The sequence below is a fragment of the Culex quinquefasciatus genome, chromosome 2 (assembly GCF_015732765.1).
Source record: "Culex quinquefasciatus strain JHB chromosome 2, VPISU_Cqui_1.0_pri_paternal, whole genome shotgun sequence".
Classification (NCBI taxonomy): domain Eukaryota; kingdom Metazoa; phylum Arthropoda; class Insecta; order Diptera; family Culicidae; genus Culex; species Culex quinquefasciatus.
In genome coordinates this window covers 86,169,726-86,189,124 of record NC_051862.1, presented here as the reverse complement: position 1 = coordinate 86,189,124, position 19,399 = coordinate 86,169,726, and the positions used below count along the sequence as shown (strand labels likewise).

The 19,399-nt window shown below is 36.0% G+C and overlaps 1 protein-coding gene across 3 annotated transcripts in view; it reads left to right on the top strand.

Annotated features, from left to right (window-relative positions):
• Window positions 1-216: 216 nt before the first annotated feature.
• LOC6037726 (probable WRKY transcription factor protein 1) overlaps window positions 217-19,399 on the top strand; it is a 115,053-nt gene continuing 95,870 nt past the window's right edge. Inside the window, exon 1 of one of the 3 annotated variants that reach the window (XM_038257929.1) lies at window positions 217-419. The gene's annotated coding sequence lies outside the window, so the exon portion shown is untranslated. Of the gene's footprint in view, window positions 420-7,265; window positions 7,771-19,399 lie in introns of those variants that run through there. The other 2 variants (XM_038257928.1, XM_038257927.1) reach the window with 2 other exon arrangements.

Below are 19,399 nucleotides of genomic sequence, written 5' to 3'. Positions count from 1 at the left end.
TCGTGAATCTTAGCGGATATTTTTTGACTTCAAGCACGAAAAACTCACCACTGATTTAACAAGCCACTAAGCGTGACACTTGTGCGGAATCTGCTGAGCCAGGGGATAAGATATATTGTATACACATGCATATCTAAATAAATATTTCCAATTCGCTTTGCAATCGGTGTAGAACGGAACCAGTTGGTGGATTGATGTTTTGTTGAGTTGAGTTGTGGTCAATGGTCTGTGTAAAAGTGGCATCGCAAGTTTATGAACTGCTGTGATTTGTGATTGAATTTTCCAAATCTCTTGACTTCCCTTTGTCTATAAAGGCGATAAAAATGGAACATATAAAAAAAAGTTTCAAATGATCAAATATATAAAAAAGGACTCATCACAATGCCTCCATCTTAAGCTCTCTGTCACGTAATTAATGAGTAAGTTGAGTATAAAAAAAGTTGACTCAGTGAGTTGAGTGAGTGTGTTTGTGGAAAGAACTGACTTAATATGAAAAAGCTCACTCTCTATTGCACAGTTTATGGTCCGAGCCTTATTGAGAAAAAGACGCGGAGGCGGCTGCTGCGCACATTGCACAGTGGTCAAAACTTATGAAGAAGTGAACATCTTTTTTCAATTTGTAAATATTCGTAAGCATCACAAGATATATTCGCAATTCGCAATTCGCAATTTTCAGTGTAAGAACGGGCCTTGACCGATCTTATGCACTAGGTTCCCGACGAACACGCACTGCCCCTACACCTACATCTCACCCTTGCTCTGAGTCAGTATGAGCAGCACGCTAGAACACGCTTTGAGTGTTCGTGCCAGGCATGCACACCTTCTTTTCCGGTTACGCATTTTAACTTTTAACCGGGGGTGGGGAGCGTTCTTTTATTACGTAACGCAGTTAGGGGGGGAGGGGGTGTCGGTGTCTGTTACGAAATGTTACGAAAATTGGGGGAGGGGGGGTGTGCTGAAAAATTCTGTTACGTAACGCAAAATTTTCATATAAGCACTCATAAAAATTTGCAAAAAGACCTTGCGTTACGCGTTACAGGGGGGGTAGGGGGGATGGCTCATCTGTTACGATTTGTTACAAAGGGGGGGGAGGGGGGTCAAAAATCCCAAATTTTGCGTTACGTAATAAAAGAACGCTCCCGTGGTACATTACGTAGGGTTTGATGTAAGTGTATAAGCGCCTAACCATTTATAGTGTGCCTATCAACTTTCATTAAAGCAAAAACTGTTTTATTTTTAGTTTGAATTCAAAAACTAATTGTTATTTACTGTGTATTGTTTTCTCCTGAAATCTCCCCTATTGTTGAGTCGTGTTTATCTGTTGCTATTTCTTTTGTCGCGGTGCTGTGTCACAATATTTTGGTCCTAAGCATTTTAGGAAAGTTTTTCAAAAGTACAATAGTAATATTTGTGTTAATCCTTTAATCATTCCATAAATTGAGTAAAGGCTCGAACCTCACTTGCTTAAGAAAAAGGTGAAGTTTCAAAACAATGAACAGTGAAGGAAATATACTATGTAAAGAATCAATAGTAAAAGGAAGATAGTAATTTATGAAGTAGATATTTTTTTTTTTTTTTTTTTATTATAGACATTTTACCACTTTTGTGGCATTCATGTCTTTATTGAAGTAGATATATAAATTAACAATAGTTCATAAAAAGAGGTAACTAACAAGCTTAGATTGTATTGAGGGCAGGCCCGTTGTGCGATGTTTCAGGTACATCCACAGCAGTTGATTCAACATACTGCGAATCAAAACAATACCGTCTACAATCACAAATTACTTTCCTTTCCCACATTGTCGCGCCCCTTTCTTCTAGCCGTCTCTACTCTGACCCTCGCTGGTCAAAGGTTTACGAGTCGTTTCCACAGGCCACCAGCTAGGTTACACCTTGTCATCATGATGACTAAACCAAGCCAACGTGGAGGTAAGAAAATAGGACACTTGCAAGGAACCAGAGCCATGCTGTTTTGTCCAAACAGCACTACGGATGTAGTTGGGCTCTTCCGGGATGTTCCTCGCCTAGGTGTGTCAACCGACGAATATCATCAGTATCATGCACCCTTGGCCTGCATTCGTAAGCATCACAAGATATAATTTACAAAATAGTACATATAAAAAAAGTCACGTTAAGAGCGAGTTTTTCACTAGTGTGTAACAGGTCGTATCGAGGTGCTCCGATTTGGATGAACCCTCTACGACAAAGGGAAGTGGGGTAAAACGGGCATTGAAGTTTGAGGTCCAAAAATCATAAAATTGCTCCCATTTGCGCCAAACTTGATCAATTCCAACTCTCTTAGCTGCATTCGAAAGGTCTTTTGAAGCACTTTAAAATGTGCTATTAGATGTAAGATTGGTTTGACTTTTTCTCATAGCTTTTGCAAATTACTGTTAAAAATGATTTTTTTTAAACCTGCATATCTTTTTTCAACAGTCTCCAACACTCATACTCCTATGGGTCAGAAGATTGGTAATTTTATGCACTTTTTTTAATTTTTTTTATTTAATTATTTTCTTAAAATCAAATTTTCGACTTGAATACTTCAAACTTACATGGAATTTCCCGAGGAATCTAAATATTTTAAAAATTGAGCCCTAAAAGTGCCGTCTACTTGGGCTACAGGGCAAAAGTTAACGTTGTAAAAAGTTTCTTATATAAAAAGCGTAAATCTATGAGAAAAAACTGCGATTGGCCGAAAAGTTAATACCGTAGACTTAAAGTCCATATGAGTATTTTTTTTTTATTTATTTATTTATTTCGTCAAACATACTTAGACTACATGATCGTTGCTTAGTTTCTAATTAACATTCCAACGCCAATGGTTCTCGGGCATAACTCAACCAATCAAGATGATTCTTCTTTCCAGTGATTCGTTAGGATGTCTAGATGATTCTAGACCTTTGCAGAACTTAATTTGATCAAATCTGTAATTTTTGCGAGTTCAATTTGTTGGGTGGTGACGCGCGGTCAATTATGTGGCATTGTGTGTGAAAAGAAAAGAATTTTATTTCGTGTTTCATCCTGGTTAGCTTGCCCACAAGCAGAAGAAAATCAGTTCAATTTGTTGGGTGGTGACGCGCGGTCAATTATGTGGCATTGTGTGTGAAAAGAAGAGAATTTTATTTCGTGTTTCATTCTGGTTGGCTTGCTCAAGTCCTTCCTACATCATCGTTGATCGGGAGGCACGACGTCGTGTGAATTGTTGCATTAAAATAAGTTTAAGTATTACTGTAAATGACTGTAAAAAAGTCCTTCCTATATCATCAATGTCGTCTGGGTAATCGTGATGAAAAATTAGATTTATTCAGTATTTAAATACCTGTGCGCGAGTGTTTTGGTGTGCTAATTAGAAAGACCTTCCCATAGCATCGTTGCTCGGAAGGCTCGCCGACGGGTTTGTTATGAAAGTCCTCCCCATAGCATCGTAGCTCGGGAGGCATCGAAAAGCCAATACCTTATCCTACTAACCCAAAAAATATTAATCACGTGATGCTTGAAGGAGATGCTGTGGATTCAACGGTCTCAAGCGGTATCAACAAGTATATAGCGAAAAACTGTGTGCTTGATGAGTCTGCAACTTCAACTATCGGACTAACATTCCTCCCTTTTGTTGAACTGCAGGCTTCTTGGGAGGGCGCCGGTATTGACTAATAAAGTCTGGGTCTTCAGGGGTTAAACAGTGAACGGATGGTTGGCTCCCACTGATCATTTTTGATTCATTGTTTAACTTCAGCTGATCTGTCAATAACGGAGTAGCAGCTCATTGGCAGTCAACCATGCTCATGCTCATGCTCATGCTCATGCTCAAATCTGTAATTTTTGCGATCAAAAACATCGTTCCAACTTTTTTTTTCGCGTGTAAAAAAAAATCGCTGAAAATTCCGCGGAGGCAGTCGTTTAAAAAATTACAGATTTGTTCAAATCAAGTTCTGCAAAATTTTAGGATCATCTACACATTCTTACAAATCACTGGGAACAAGAATCGTCCCGATTGGTTTAGTTATGCCCGAGAACGGGCGTGTTGAAGTTACCGTTCCAACTTTTTTGGGAGGCTTGGGCGTCCGTGTAAGTTGGCCATGCGTTGGGCGTTCCAGTGTTAAAAGGGGGAATATCTATCTTTGATTGTAGAACTGTTTTTTCATGGTGGATTTTGTCATTGTGAAATCGATTATATTATTATATTTGTTATACGTTATGGGTGTTGGAGGCTGTTGCTAAAAGATATGAAGGTTTAAAAAAAATCCATTATTAACAGTAATTTGCAAAAGCTATGAGAAAAATAATCTGAGTAATCTCTCATATTCGGAACAGTTAACAGATCGGCCAATGTTAAAAAATCATAGAAAACGATAATTGAGCATATTGATTCGTCTTTCCAATCATTTGAAAGCTTTTCTTGCGATCTTTCGAAAGATACATCTGATTGACTGAAAACTCGGAACCCTTTTTCCTACAGATATAAAAACAAACTTTGGTTCTCTCAAGCAGCGAATTATTTTTTTACTAAATAAGGTCATTGATTTTTTTTTTTGTTTTTTGTTCCTCCCCACTTCTAAAATTCACAAAAAAAAAATCAGGGGAGAAAAAATAATTTTTCGCTGAACATTAAAATTTTCATTGAAACACCTGTACAATTGATTCGTAATTATTTCGTTATAAATTGTTTAACGTTTGTTTTTGTATTTTAAATCAAAAAGGACACTTTTAGAATTTAAGCAAATTTTGAATTTTGGGACCACAGATCGGAAAAAGACATTAGGAAAAAAAAATCAAAAATTCGTTTATATTTTGCAAATTTTTGTGTGGTAGTACAGTCATCCCTGATATTCGGAACACTTTACAGATCGGCCAATGCTCAACAAATAATATAAAATCGATAATTCAACATAATGATTTGCTTTTACCTTCATGTGAAAGCTTTTCTTGCGATCTTTCGATTGATGTATAGAGCGGTTGTACATTTTTATGTTTTATATCAAGTTTTCAAAGAAAAACATTGACCCTTGAAATCCACAAATTCGGAACACTTTTTTCTTATGATGTAAACAAACGTTTTTTTTCTCCAGGAGTACATATTTTTTTACAAAATAATGACTTCACACACTGAAACCAATGAAACTCAAGCTTTGTAATGTTTTATACATGGTCTGATAACTTTGTATGTGAAAATATCAGTTAAATTCAGGTGTTCCACGATTTTGGGAGACACAAAAACATCCCACAATCATGGAACAGGCAATTCGGAGGCATTGTTTTGGTGCTCTGGATAAAATAGTCGTGAAATACAGTTTTTGTTTAAAAAGTATTACTTTTACTAGTGAAATAGCAAAAAAATGTCCAAATAAAGGCCCTAAAAATAGCAGGGTCGGCAGAAAAGTTGCATTTTGCATTTTATTTACAAATTACCACAAAAGTGTTCCGAATTTGTGGGTGTTCCGAATATGTGGGATGACTGTATAACTGTAATAATGTATAAAGCACTTTTTGAAACTTTTTGCTTCCAAATTTTGAAAGTTTGGCTTCAAATTAGAAATTTAAGTTTTTTTTGTATCTTTTTGTCCTAATCCCAATCCTTGTCCTAATCCAATCCTGATTCTTTCTATTGACAAATTACCTCAAAACTTTTGAGGTAAAAGTGTTTGTAAGTGTAATTCCTGAGGAGGAGCGCTGCGCGAGCTAGCTCACGTTTGCCCGCCCACGTTTGCTCCGATTTTTTCAGCTCGCGTTTGCTCCACGCTCGCACTCGCGCTCATATTTCGCACACGGAGCGCTCATTTTGGAGTGTCGCTTTTGAGAAAGGTTTTTTTAATTCTAGATGGATTTTAAGGCACAGTAGGGCTGTGGAAATATGACTTTGTGAACAAATATTATGATATATGAATTGAAATAGCTTATTTTCTTCTCAACCATGTTTTTAAATAAAAGGTTGGATTCGCAAGGGTCAAATAATTTTTTAGACATACAGTTGAATGTATAAATATTTTAGAATTTAAAGGCCTTATTGTAGCAGCGAGGTGTGGGCGGAGGGGTATAGACGCCTAAATAAAAGGGCCTGTAAACCCTTGAAAAACTTACAAAACAAAGAATTGATTCAAGAGGATTTATGCTTTGGGAAGTTCGATTCAATGTTAAATGCTTGGTTGATTAAAATATAACATTAAACTGTTTTATGTACTTAATCAGTGTTTTGACTACATTTCCAGATTGCGGGTCAGAATGAGCTATCATTAAAAAAAAAGTAATTCCGTTTATTAAATCTTTCAGTGATTCAGTGATAAGAAAAGGCTAATCATTTCTATAAGGTTAGTCTTTATTTGGCAAACATTAAAAAAATAGGGTAACATTTTTGAAACAGTTCTATTTTTAAATATAAGCCTCACAATTCCTAAGGGTTGAAATAACCCTTTTGAATCAAATCAAATAAATTGTCAATATTTTTCATTATATGATTTTGAGCACATGGATGATTGTAACTGTTTAAAGGATTTTTTTAAAATAAATAAAATATACATAAATTGTCAATTTTTTTTTGTACATAACAACAATACAATATGGTCCAATATGGATTTGATATGTGAACAAACAGTGCATCTCTTCACGTCAATGAATGTTTACATTATGAATTTAGGTTTTTGTTCCTTGTTCGAAAAATGTGTAGATTTTAAATAGAACGTAAATTTCCGGTTCCTGATCAAATCCATTTCAGTGCCTACTTTTGTTTGTTCGACCACTTTCTTGTTTATATTTGCTGCCTGAGCTGAGATAGTTCTAGAAACTTCTTTTCAAACAGGCAGATGCTTCAACAGGGAAAAACAACTACCTACTTTGGCTCACCAGCTCACGTGAGCGCAAAACGCTCCGGTGAGCGTGAGCGAGCACGAGCTACTTTCGCAACCCTGGTTAAAACACATTATGGTTAACCGTGGTTAAGTTTTGAAAAAAAATTAATTCAATCAAATAATCGAAAAAAAGTGATTGGAAAATTATAAAAAATATCAGATAGACAAAAAGCTTAAATCTACCAAAATATAAAACATAAACTAAACAAGATAAATGGATAGAGAAACACATAAAAAAATTAATAAGAAGTGCACCCACTGTACACCTCAGCACAGGTTGCTTGGTTCCGAGTAGATATTTACAAACGGCGGTCGTCGAGGGATGAATGAAAGGCACTGGGGAGAAGTTTGCGCGCGTTCTCGTGTGCCAGGTTGGTTTGTTGACCAGGCAGGCAGGTGAGAGAGAGCCTTCTCTTGGGTCGCGCTTTCAGTCGCGCGGTTCACGTTGCGTAGGTAACGTCCCGTAAACAAGTCCTTGTTGCCAAAGTGTCGAAGCCTTGGAACTATGGTCGCGATTTTTTCGGTGCTAATTTGTTCAATTAGAAAGATTGCTAAAGTTAGTTATCTTATTGCCACCAGGTGCGGCCGATAATTTGGAATCTGTTGCGCTAAAAAGCACGCAAAACAAACGACAATCGCGCGAAAGGAGAAAAAACGAAAAACGCAAAAGAAAACAAACGAAACAGTGAAAAACAACGTAAAACGAATAATTACGACGAACAAGATAACAATTTACGACAGACGCCAAAAAGCAAAGAGATAAAAAAGGGAAAAAAACACAAGAAAAGTGCTTTGTTTGCCAAACGAGATGCATTTTGCGTAAAGTAAGTGCAGTGAACGGAATAAATCAGATCGGAGATTGAAACAGAGGAAAAAATGAGGAGTGAAAGAAAAGAAAAAAGTAAGAGAAAAATGAGCCATTTGACAGGTGGGTGGCGACGGAGTTGCACGTGAAAGAGAAAAAAACTAAAACAGCAAAAAAACATCAACTTAATTAATCCCATAATAAGTCACAACGCGAACAAAATAGCGACAGAAGCAAAAAAAAGCGAAATTAGTGCAATAACCGCAGCGAAAAAAAACTCATAAAACCACAAACACACAGCACTACAAACAAGAGAAGCCGGAAATAGTTGCAAATGAGGAGGTTAATTAAATTAAAAGTTTGTGGTCGCGTAAGACAAAAAAATAACCGCTCCAAAAGGTGCGGTAATTTTCAATCAAATAGAAGATGGGGTTGTTCATAAGTGACGTGATTGGGCACATTTTTTTAATCGATCATTATTTTGACGGTGAAAAGGGGTTCAAGGTGGTGGCAGGGTAAAAATAACCGTTTTAACGTGATTTAGGGGAAACACTCCTTCGATGCCGTGTAAAGCACGGGGAGAACCTGTTTGGAACGTGTTGCCAAGGATATTGGTGCCCCATGGGGTGTAGGGATGCTCAGGTGGATGCGTAAAATATATTTGGGTTTTGTTTTAGAGGCTCTCCATTTTGGGTATTATGTTTTTCTTTATTCTTTTCTGATATTTTTTATATGTATTTATCTTGTTTAGTTTTTGTATTTTATTGCCAGTTTCAGGCCAATTCTACATATTTCAAGCATTATCTTTTGTCTATCTGCTGTTTTTCATAAATTCCTGATCACTTTTGTGTGCCAAAACATGATCTGGGACATAAAAAATCTGGGATATTAGATATCAGATGCGTTTTAAAGCCACAGTTGACTAAAAACATGTATTAAAACATTGACAAAGCCTTATAAAACAATTTAATTTTTATTTTCAAAAACTCAGACCAGCGAGGGTTTAAAAAACAAATCACAAAACAGAATTTTGTTTTGGTACACCCAACTTTTAAGCTAATAGTTGCCGCCATCTTGGATTTCACATAATATAAATAAATGTTAGTCAAAAGAAAATGGAAAGAATTTATGTTAGAAAAGATATAAGAAATCGTTAATTTTCATTAAAAATCCAAAAATTACTGACAAATTTAAAACCCACAAAAAGTGTTTATTTTGGGATTAAAAATAAACATCAAGTTTATTGTTTAATTCTTCGACATCCCTACTACCCTTCGGGTTCAGTATGCTAATCTCGTGGTCATTGGCGGTGCCTTACAGTTGACCGACCGACCACCGCGCCGGCTCTCTGGCCACAGGGGGATGACGATGAGCTAATGTCCTTTGAGGCCTTGTGGCAACGGCACGGCACGACGATGTGGGCCGCGCCAGTAGAGCAGCAGCAAAAAAAGTTGGTAGTGAGAAAAAAATAATCAATAGTGAAGTCACGTTTCGCGTTATTTGTGGTGTTTGGCTCATCGCCGTGGCCATTCATGTTGATTAAAATACTGCCAACGGTGATAGCTAAACGAAACAACAAAAAAGCTTAGCTAAACTTGTCTCGGAGGAGCTGCCATCGCAGACGTCAGACTAATGGGCATTAAATTCGTCTTAGCAAATCACTTGTCATGGCGATGGGGTTTCCGAGATAAAAAAAGCCCGACTTGCAAATTAGCAATTCATTTCTGCCTTGTCATACGAAATGTCACATAAAGCTAGCAAATCAAACTTTCATCTGTACCTCTCTCTCCATGTTTGGAATTTTCGTGTGTGACTTATGTTTGGTTGAGTTTTGTATTTTATCATAGATCTGGGTCATACGTTTTGACGGTTTTAGTATTTTTAAAACCAGTTTAGTTTTTTCCCTTAACTAGATTGAAAATTTTTATGCATTAAAAGGCTTTGTACAAACATGCAAAAAAAGTCTTCAAAATTATGTGAAATGTAACATTTTTTAACATCCCTAAATCCCCTTAAAATACAGAAAACCATTGCAATGCCATTTGCAAAACTCCACCCAACCCTGGCTGCTGTTGAGATAGGCCCCTGAACAAACGTTCTACTTCTGTCCAAATAGACGAATGACTTTCAAGCATAACAACCTATCGACCAAACATTATTTCGAGTGAACCGGTAACTGAAAAGCATAAACAAAATCATTCAGTTTCACCCGATCGGCAACATGCGAGTTCGAAAAGCATGACAAATGGGAAACGATAAAAACTCCGCCATGAACGGGGAAAATTAACTAGATAGAGTTTGGCCAATCAAAGTCCTGTACAGGAAAAAGTTTGATCGATTTCCGTTTCCAGAACTGTCTCCACGTTGGAGACTTTATAAACATGAACATTTTGTCTGGAATGCAACGGAAATTGATAGCACCCCATAAATCGTCCAGACTGAAATATTTGAATAAAGTCTAGCTAGAATGTAAACTATCGGGCTTTCGGGGACCATTTTCCTTATCACAAGGATGCATTAGTGCTTGTGTTTGCTTTTTAACGACCTATTAGTGAGCTATGTTTTGATACCGCTGTGGTAGCCGGTTTGCATCAGCATTCTGGTAACCCGAGTTCAGATGGGTAACAAAGTTGTGTTTTATGGGAATAGCTTTTATTTAAAAAATAGATTTTTTGTAAATAACTCATAAATCCATGCAATAAGTTATCCCTACAAGTCCAAATTTTCAAAACCCAATGGTGGAAATCGATTCTCCAGACAATAAAAGTCTTCATAATATGAACTATATTATAGTCTATTGTCCTATTATGCCCAATCCTTGTGAAGATACAATTTTGGAGTTTTTGAAAATGTCCTATACTGCCGCTCGAATCTAGTCCGTCCCATATGTAAAAAGTGAGTGCTGCGATAACGCCATGAGAAGCTCGAAAAATGTTTCACCTTTTTTACATTTTTAATCAACAATTTTTAAATATTTTTTTCAACAATTATTTCAATATTGGTTTAAATAATACCCCTACTCCAGTTTTGACTTGAAAAAGTTAAAATTTATAGGTTAATTTGGTAAATTTTCGTGCTGGGACTGACCTGACTTTATTTGTCCATCAATAAAGGCAAGTCTGTCAGGTTATCAAGGTAGGCTTAAACATTTACAACAGAAATTTACCTGTCAAATGTTTGTTTTTTTGGTAGTTTTTGAAGCATTTTTAATTAAATTTATAAAAGTATGTTTGTTTCAGGCTAATCTAAGTTTTAGTATAATTCCTGAGTATGAAACTTTAACCGACGACGAGACAGTCCATTTCTTTTGCTGCAGAGAGAGGAGATATTTGAATACACGTCTCAGCATATGGACCCTTGAATTGACCGCAATCTGCATTTGAAATGGAACCTCATACAGACCCAGGACCATGGGTTTTCATTCAATAAGGAACAGAACTGTCTTTTTAAAAATAATAGTTACAATGGTATGTAGTTTCTTTTTTGACCGTGGTTGTCCTTTGCATGAGGAAAAAAGGCAGAATACGTATCAAGTTTAACGCTTCCAAATATATAAAAATTAATTAAAAATCAACAACTTAAGTATTTTTTTAAGTTCAACAGGCTCTATGAGACATAGTCTGTGGGTTATTTAAAAAAAAATACACATTTATTTGATCGATTTGTGAGCCTTTTCTAACCAAGAACTGAGTTGCCTTTATTTTGCATATGTGACAGCACACAAGACATTTTTATTTTGGAATTTCTTGAACAAACATGACTTTTTTATTAAATAGGCTTGAAGTAGATGTTAAAACAAGACTTTTGCCGGGTTTATCTCAAAATCGACAAATATACATATGGGACGGACTTGCTTCGAGCGGCAGTACCCAAGTAACATTTTTAAACCAACTAGCCACCACCAAGTTTTATTAAGGTTTTATTGTAGCATCTTGATTGCTTAATAGTTTTATTTGGGCATTCACCGCAACCAACAAGCAAGAGCTAATTAATAGGTTCTAACAAGGTTTTATGCCTCGGACATAAAACCGGGAGAAAATAAAAGCCGACTGGCTTTCAATAAGGTTTTATGAAAGTTTTAATAGAGGCTTGAAAACCAGATGGCAATGCCATGCTTAACGGTTTTATCGCATGCTTTGTTAAAACCAAGGGTGTTGTAGCTGTCAAGTGCCATTAGGCATGCAAAAAGCTCACTTAAAACCATAAGCTCCTAATAGAGAATTTATCGCGGCCAAAAAGCAGTGCATAAATATGGCGCTAAACGCGTGCTCTGATTGAATATGATCGACCGCCATCTTGGCAAAAAAAAAAAATTTAAAAATCATAAATTTGATGAAAACACACAATTATGATGAATTTGTGACATCGTTAGCATAGCCACAGAAGTTCAAACATAATTTGAACATTTTTTGCAAAGATTTGCAACACAATATTTTTTAACATTAAAAACTATGACTACAAAATAATGATTTTTGATGAAGCGAGTTGATTTTTTTGGCTCTATCTCCCCTACAATCATCAATAAAATTTTAACCGCAGCTGAATTTGAGCCATCAATTTCGAGAAATAAGGTTTAAAATTATTTCAATTACCTCAAATATCCATCATATCATCATCACCATTTTTGACAACCATCTCCATAATTTCATTTGGCAAGACGAAGACTCATTTTTTTTGCCAGAATAAAATCTGTTTGTCATAAGACGCATGAAGACGTATGAAATGTCATTTTCCCTAACTCCTAACAAGGTTTTAACAAAGGCTTTATCAAGGCTTTAAGGAGGTTGTTAGGATTTCGTTGTAAAGCCTTGAACTCCTATGTGGGTTTTATAAATAGGCCGTAACAACCTTTTGCGGAGGTCCTTTTGGGTTTTAAGTGAGGTTTATCGGGGTTCTGGGGAGGCTGTTACGACTTGGTGGTTTTAATGTTGGTTTTGGCTGATAGGTTTTATAGCGGTTGTGACAGCTTTGATAAAGCTTAAAATGTTACTTGGGTATAAACAACCCAAGTAACATTTTTAAACCAACAGGGTTTTATGTCACGGACATAAAACCGGGTGGAAATAAAAGCCGACTGGCTTTCAATAAGGTTTTATGAAAGTTTTAATAGAGGCTTGAAAACCAGATGGCAATGCCATTCCAAACGGTTTTATCGCATGCTTTGTTAAAACTTAGGGTGTTGTAGCTGTCAAGTGCCATTAGGCATGTAAAAAGCTCACTTAAAACCATAAGCTCCTAAAAGAGCATTTATCGCGGACAAATAGCAGTGCATAAATATGGCGCTAAACGCGTGCTCTGATTGAATATGATTGACCGCCATTTGATGAAAACATACATTTATGCTGAATTTCTGGTATGATTAATATAGCGATAGATGTTTAAAAATATTTTGTACATTTTTTTCAAAGAATTGCAAAGAAATTCAGAGAATTTTTTTTTAACATTAAACACTATGATTACAAAATATTGATTTTTGATGAAGCGAGTTGAATTTTTGGCTCTATCTCCCCTACATTTATCAATAAAATTTCAACCGCAGCTGAATTTGAGCCATCAACTGCGAGAGATAAAGCTTTCAAATTATTTGGATTACCTCTAATATCTATTATTTATCATCGCCATTTTTGACAACCATCTCCATAATTTCATTTGGCAAGACGAAGACTTATTTTTGCCAAAATAAAACCTATTTGGCATAAGGGTCATTCCATCTGAAGCGGAACAGCATTTGAAAATTACCCTCTCCGATCCTGCTCAAATTTGGCAGGGCTGTTGATACTATCAAAACATGCAAGAATCCGGAATTTCATCCAAATCGGACCACCCCCTCCATTTTTGTACCTCCCCAAAAAATCGACTTTTTGGCGATTTTTGACCAAACCTCCTAGTTTCAAACGACAATAACTCAGGAACCACAAATCTTAGAGGGTCAGTCTTAGACTCAATTTTGAAGGAAATTGGACGTAGAATCCATTTCCGTGATCAAAATTTTGATTAATTTATTTTTTCTACCTGTATTGCGCAATTGAAAACTTTAAACGGTCGTATCTCAAAACACCCCAACTTATTTTTTTTATTTGACCTCACCATCGTGTTCCCCGGCCAATTTTACATAAGAATCACTTATCGGCAAAAATGAATATGTTTCGTTCCAGAGATATCGAATTTTAAAGTTTTGTGTTTTCGAGATTACCTACATCAGCTTCATTCGCCGCATCTGCTAGAAGCACACAGGCGGGCTGATCAATAACTGCTACCTGGCCATTTATTGAAATAATATTTCATCATAAATAATCTTTATCAAATTGGACAAAAATTTACTGTATAACACTGTAGGAAACTGGAGTTGAATCACGAATGTGCTCAAAAACAATGAATGAAGTGAATTTCTGTGCTAACCCATAGGACAGAGCAATAACGCGCACAGTAAATGGCAGAATTGGATTCCGACGGAGCGAGCAGGAAAATGCAATTAATCTTGTTAGTAACACTGAACTTGACCGAGCCACGTAGCCCAGTGGTAACGCTTCCGCCTCGTAAGCGGTAGATCGGGGTTCATATCCCGGCTCGGACCAACACAACTGGTGATCTTTTCCCTTCTGGAATTGATTGCTTAGTAAAGGGAAGGTAGTGTATCGTCACAAACTGGACCTTATCACGACACCTTAGGGAGGCGACCTATGGAATGTTAACATTAACCTTAACATGTTAACATTAAGTTGAGAATGAAACTGCCACTGAATCCGCTTTGTAAATGCCGGCCCCGATACTCTTCAAGGGTGTTCCCCTCAGGAACTGGGAAAGATTTACTTTTTTTAGTAACACTGAACAATAAATGCACGATACATTACTGAGTAAAAAATATGAACTAAAATTAATAAAATTTGTTGATACGTTGTACTCTAGTGAAGGACGATCACAAGGAGCAGGAAAAGGATTTATGGAAAGTATAAAACTGAAAAATGTAAGAAAATCACTAAGTTTGATCTGCTGCAAAGCGGCTAATTCCCCTAATTTAGTTGCGATGATTTCGACACCGTCCGAACAACAGTATTTTTTCTTATATCAATCTTGAATTCTTTTAATTAAATGGAGCTGGCTCACAATATAAAAATTGATTTAATATGATCAATCTTTTAAATCATAAATCGGATTTGCCAAATTATGGTAAAGTGTCACTAATAAACTATAATAATAATAATAATAATAATAAAGCAGGTTTTGGGGTTTTTGCTGAATGGCCCTATTTTGCTACCGCCCATGATGATAAAGGCCCTAGTCATGGCCTTGGAGGTACTCTAAAACAAAAACAACACATAAAATTACCCAATAAATATTCCTTTCACAAAAATAGATTGATCAAGAGAGGGGAACAGCATCTAATTCCAGCGTACCTCTACTGTTGCCATATCAGCGCTTTGGCATTCAATCGAGTGATAAATAGCTCAATAATAAGTGAACAAGCAAGTTTCTATCAAAAGTTTTGCAAAATTTGTTGTTTAAATAGTGCAAATGAGTAAATTGGACGAAACTAGGAGCGAGGACTTAACCTGCCAAACATAATAGAATTTCTAGGTATTAGCTATATGAATAACTATTTGCGTAAAATTATAAAAATATAAATTAAATTAATCATCTCCCAGAACACCAGGTAGCAGTTATTGATCAGCCCGCCTGTGTGCTTCTAGCAGATGCGGCGAATGAAGCTGATGTAGGTAATCTCGAAAACACAAAACTTTAAAATTCGATATCTCTGGAACGAAACATATTCATTTTTGCCGATAAGTGATTCTTATGTAAAATTGGCCGGGGGAACACGATGGTGAGGTCAAATAAAAAAAAATAAGTTGGGGTGTTTTGAGATACGACCGTTTAAAGTTTTCAATTGCGCAATACAGGTAGAAAAAATAAATTAATCAAAATTTTGATCACGGAAATGGATTCTACGTCCAATTTCCTTCAAAATTGAGTCTAAGACTGACCCTCTAAGATTTGTGGTTCCTGAGTTATTGTCGTTTGAAACTAGGAGGTTTGGTCAAAAATCGCCAAAAAGTCGATTTTTTGGGGAGGTACAAAAATGGAGGGGGTGGTCCGATTTGGATGAAATTCCGGATTCTTGCATGTTTTGATAGTATCAACAGCCCTGCCAAATTTGAGCAGGATCGGAGAGGGTAATTTTCAAATTCGCACTTTTTCGTGCACAGTTGAGATGGAATGACCCATAAGACGTTTGAAGACGTATGAAATGTCATTTTTCCATAACTCCTGACTAGGTTTTAACAAAGGTTTTATCAAGGCTTTGAGGATGTTGTTAGGATTCAGTTGTAAAGCCTTGAGCTCCTATGTAGGTTTTATAAATAGGCCGTAACAACCTTTTGCGGAGGTCTTTTTGGGTTTTAAGTGGGGTTTATCAAGGTTCTGGGGAGTTTGTTACGACTAAGGGGTTTTAATGTTGGTTTTGGCTGATAGGTTTTATAGCGGTTGTGACAGCTTTGATAAAGCCTAAAATGTTACTTGGGAAAACTTAAAATTTTAGCTTTTTCGGGGGTTTGACCATCTCAAAAAAAAAAAAAAAATAGAAGAAAAACTCCAGAACTGCCTTAAAAAATAAATGTTGAATAAACAGGTGTTAAATTTAAATGCTGTCAAAGGCAAAATTATGGGCAATTAGGCTACTGTAAAAAAATGTGACTGAAAAAAAAAACTACAAACAAAAAATTTTTTTAAAGGTATTGTTTTTCATATGATTGTACTACCCCTGATCGCATAAATGTCCCAAATGCATTTTCATCACTTTTGAGTTATTGATGCAGTTTGGTTTAAAACGTGTGCTCATTCAAAAGAGCCTACAACGTCCAGTACTTTGTTCTAGCAATCTTGGGGACATCCAGTTCTTTCGTGGAAACTAAAGACGTAGCTTTATGTGTGGGACAAACTTGTCTTGCGTTGTTCTCAGTTTGCTGTTTTTGCATATGGGACATTTATGCGAACATGGTATACTGCCGTTCAAAAAAAAAAGAAAAAAAAAAACAAAACTCTAGAAATGTCCAAAACCTTTTTACAATATTTTTTTATTTTTAAAACAGCTAAAAAAAAAACCAAACTATTGGCACTACGCCCCCCGGGGCATGGCCTTCCTCTAACGTGGGATTTCTGCTCCAGCGCCTCTGACGAGACAGGAGAAACCGGGACCGACGTTTTACTTCACCATCCGATAGAAGCTCAGTGGATAAGGCGGGAATCGAACCCGCGTCTCATAGCATCATCGGGATCGGCAGCCGATGCCGCTACCCCTGCGCCACGAGACCCACAGCTATATCTTCATAAATTCATGAAATATTCTAGCAGAGTTGGTTCTGCCAGAATCCTGCTGGACTGCTGTCAGAATATTCAGCTCTGCTAGAACGCCGTGACTGGGTCTACGGACGTGTTTTTTATCAGAAAAGTTTTGTTCTCAGCTTTTATGTCTTTTGTAAAATAATTGAAAAGCCTTCAAATCAAATAAAATCAAAACAGTCCCACACACGCACATACGTTTGCTCAGAGTTTAATTCTAAGGCGATATGTCTAGGAGGTCTACATAGAAATAAATGAGGGTAATATAAATCAGGGAATAGTGACAGATTTTGAGTCATAAAAATGTGTAATATTACATACGAAACTGGTGAATTTTCATCAGTTTTCATGAAGTTCACACTTTTACACATTTTTTAGGTAATATTATTAAAAAAAAAGTCTGTGTAACTAAAAAAATTATTTTCTAGTGATTTTAAGCCTTTCTTCAGCGAGAAAGGCAAAATGCATAAATAAGCATTATAAAATATATTCTGAACCTTGTTCTGAACAGTTTTCTATCAACATAAAATAAAAACGTTTTCCCAATCTAGGAACAGCATTAGAGTCTTGTTTTGTTGATTTAGCTTTATTCGAGACAGCTCAACAAAACAATAAGGCCATTGAAAATTGTATTTCAAGTTTTTTTCAAATAACAATTTTCTTTGGAAAAATAAAAAAAAACGAATGTTGAAATTCAGAATACATTGTGTAAAGCTAGTTTATGCATTTTAAATCAAATAAAGACAATTTTCAATAATTTTTAAAATGTTTAACAATGGGACCACAGATCAATACAAACCGCAAAAATATAGGAATACGTTTAATAAAATCTTTTTTTTTGTCAATTTTTTATAGTAGACCTTTAGAAAAGAAAAAAAAAACATACAAAAAGTATGCAAGAAAGTACTTTTTAACGTTAAGTTTTTAAGAGTTTGGTGGTTTACTTGCCAATATTCTAAAATACGTTTGGGGATCACCTTAAGCCGTGCTTTTTTATTAACATCTCCCAAATTTTATGTCAATTTACTGCTCCAAAATGGGTAGTTCTCCGCCACACAACAGACGGACTTCTCTTCCTTTTTCTGGATTTTCACCAAGACAAGTTTTTCAATGATTGCTAGCTCTAAACCACGAAGAGATTTGGTATACAAGGGACTTGTATGTTGATTTGGACGCCCGACTTAATTTAAAATTAAATAAATAATTTTCAAAATAGTGTTGATATCAGTGCTTTTCATTACTAAACTTTAAAAAATAGAGAGACATGCCATATTATGTACAATTTAATGTTCTTTAAGGTTCGATTCCCATCTGCTGCAACCTTCCATCGGATGAGGAAGTAAAATGTCGGTCCCGGCCTTGGTTGTTAGGCCGTAAAGTCATTCCAGGTGTAGGAGTTGTCTCCATGCCATAAGTACAAACAACACACCAAACCAAGCCTACTCCGGTGGAATCGCTGGCGGCTGTTGGATTCACAATCCAAAGGTCGTCAGTTCAAACACTGGGGTGGAAGGTTCCTTGGAGTAAAAAGAGGTTTGGGTGTTCTCCCCATTCAAGCCTTCGGACTCCTAGGTTCGAGCAGAAACTTGCAATAGAGACCACAAAAGACCCGGGGGTCGTTAATGTGGATGGTTTGATTTTGATAAGAATCTGCAATTATAATCCAAAGAGGTAATTTTTTGGAACAAAAATGTTCATTTTCATCTTACACACATTTGATTCAGACCTTTTTTATTTTTTTTAATTCGAAAAAAACACACAAAAGTGCACAAAATATGATAATAATTATGATTGGAGGTTTTACAATAGGTCAAATATTACAGTCATCCCACATATTCGGAACGGTTTCCAGATCGCCCAATGTTCAAAAAATCATAGCAAATCGATTATTGAACTTAATGATTTGCTTTTACCTTCATTTGAAAGCTTTTCTTGCGATCTTTCGAATGCTGTATGGAACATCTGCAGATTTTAACTTTTATATGAAGTTTTTGAAGAATTACTTTGACCCTTAAATCCACAAATTCGGAACACTTTTTTCTTACGAATGTAAACAAACTTTGGATCTACATATTTATAGTACATATTTATTACCAAATAATCACTTCACATACTGAAACCAATCAAACTCAAGGTTAGTTATGTTTTATACATGGTTTGATAACTTTTTTTGAGAAAATATCAGTTAAATTCAGGTGTTCCACAATTGTGGGAGGCACAATAACATCCAACAATTATGAAACAGGCCATTTGGAGGCAGTGTTTTGCTGCTCTGGACAAAATAGTCTTGGAATGAAGTTTTTGTTCAAAAAGTCCTACTTTTACTAGTGAAATAGCAAGATAATGTCCAAATGAAGGTTCTAAAAACAGTAAGGTCGACAGAAAAGCTACTTTTGGCATGCTATTGACAAATTAT